Here is a 2,500-nt window from a genome sequence, read left to right as displayed (position 1 = left end):
TCTCAACTGTCCTTAGAGCATTTAGCTCTAAGTTGTTCTGGCTACACCAGGTCACCAGGTTGTCAGCTTCCCACCTATAGTCAGACTCATCCCCACCAGAGATCAGCCCAATGAGGGTGGTGTCGTCCGACAAACTTCAAGAGTTTGACGGACAGATGATTGGAGGCGCAGCTGTTGGTATACAGGGAGAAGAGCAGTGGGCAAAGGACGCAGCCCTGAGGAGTTCCCGTGCTGATGGACCTGGAGTCAGAGACTTCTGTTCCCGGCTTAACGCACTGCTTCCTGTCAGAGAGGAAGTCTGTGATCCACCTGCAGGTGGAGTAGGGCACGTTCAGCTGGAAGAGCTTGTCCTGAAGCAGGGCAGGGATGATGGTGTTGAAGGCAGAGCTGAAGTCCACAAACAGGATCCTGGCGTAGGATGCTGGGGCGTCCACATGCTGTAGGGTGAAGTGGAGGGCCATGTTAACTGCGTCGTCCACAGACCTGTTGGCTCTGTAGGCAAACTGAAGGGGGTCCAGGAGAGGGTCTGTGATGGCTTTGAGGTGTGCCAGGAGCAGGCGCTCAAAAGACTTCATTACCACAGATGTAAGGGCGACCGGTCTGTAATCATTTAGTCCTGTTGGCCTTAGCTTTTTGGGCACAGCGATGATGGTGGAGGACTTGAGACAGGCTGGTACATGGCATGTCTCCAGGGAGGTGTTAAAGATGTTGGTGAACACCGGAGACAGCTGGCCAGCGCAGTGCCTGAGGGTGGCTGGAGAGACAGAGTCCGGCCCGGCTGCTTTGCGTGGATTCTGCCTCTTGAAAAGCCCATTAACTTCTCCCTCCTGAAAGGAGAGAGTCGTTTCTGTAGTATGGGTGGGGGATGGGGCCTCTTGGGTGGGAAGGGGTGGTTCAGGACAGTCCAATTGTCTTTCAAATCTACGGTAGAACTCGTTCAGGTCGTTGGCTAGGCGGGAGTCGTTAGTGGTGTGGGGCGCTCTGGGTTTGTAGTTGGTGATGTGCCTGAGCCCTTTGGCAGACAGAAGCAGCGTCGTTAGTAGAGAACTGGTGTTTTAGTGTCTCTGAGTACAGTCGTTTAGCCTCTCTCACCGCTTTGCTAAACCTGTTCTTCGACTCCTTGAATCTGTCTCTATCCCCACTCCTAAACGCTTCCTCCTTCTCCAACCTCAACCTTTTGAGCTTTGCTGAGAACCAGGGCTTGTTGTTGTTAAAGTTCACCCTGGTACGTGTTGGGATACAGCAGTCCTCACAGAAGCTGATGTACACAGCCTCTGTGAGTTCATCCAGACTATTGGTAGCAGTCGTGAACATATCCCAGTCAGTACAGTCTAAGCACGCCCGCAAATCTTCCACAGCCTCACTGGTCCACTGTTTAGATGTCCTCACAGCAGGTTTACAGAGTTTTAGTTGCTGCCTGTATGCACGAATCAGGTGGACCAAGGGAGTTCTGTGCGAGCCGAACAGCCCCGTGACCCACAAGAGAAACATCCCCGCCAAATTCGAGCGTTTGACGGGGTCTATCCGTGAAAAAATATTCACGTTTTTGAGTGCACATGCATTTCTGCTGCAAATGCCTCTGGAAGTTTCATGCCGTTCGTATGCCAATTGTGGCAACACGAAAATGACCCGTTTTCCCATTCCGAGGGATTTCTGTGCGACCCTAACAGCCCCGTGAGCCACAAGAGACACATCCCCACCAATTTCTAGCGTTTCACGGGGTCTATCCGTGAAAAATATAGACGTTTTTGAGTGCACATGCATTTCTGCTGCAGATGCCTCTGGAAGTTTCATGCCGTTCGTACGCAATGTGGCAACACGAAAATGACCCCTTTTCCCATTCCGAGGGATTTCTGTGCGACCCTAACTAACAGCGCCCGTGAGCCACAAGAGAGACATCCCCGCCAATTTATAGCGTTTCACGGGGTCTATCCGTGAAAAATATAGACGTTTTTGAGTGCACATGCATTCCTGCTGCAAATGCCTCTGGAAGTTTCATGCCGTTCCTATGCAATGTGGCCACACAAAAATGACCCGTTTTCCCATTCCGAGGCATTTCTGTGCGACCCTAACAGCCCCGTGAGCCACAAGAGAGACATCCCCGCCAACTTCTAGCGTTTGACGGGGTCTATGCGTGAAAAATATTAAAATTTTTGAGTGCACGTGCCTTTCTGCTGCAAATGCCTCTGGAAGTTTCATGGCGTTCCTATGCAATGTGGCAACACGAAAATGACCCCTTTTCCCATTCCGAGGGAGTTCTGTGCCACCCTAACAGCCCCGTGAGCCACAAGAGACACATCCCCGCCAATTTCTAGCGTTTCACGGGGTCTATCCGTGAAACATATAGAAGTTTTTGAGTGCACATGCATTCCTGCTGCAAATGCCTCTGGAAGTTTCATGCGGTTCGTACGCAATGTGGCAACACGAAAATGACCCGTTTTCCCATTCCCAGGGATTTCTGTGCGACCCGAACAGCCCCGTGAGCCACAAGAGACACATC

The sequence above is a fragment of the Petromyzon marinus genome, unplaced genomic scaffold (assembly GCF_048934315.1).
Source record: "Petromyzon marinus isolate PM22_M1 ecotype Great Lakes invasive population unplaced genomic scaffold, UKy_Petmar_22M1.pri1.0 PM_G_Scaffold_154, whole genome shotgun sequence".
Taxonomy (NCBI): Eukaryota; Metazoa; Chordata; class Hyperoartia; order Petromyzontiformes; family Petromyzontidae; genus Petromyzon; species Petromyzon marinus.
Note: the sequence above shows the minus strand (reverse complement) of the source record.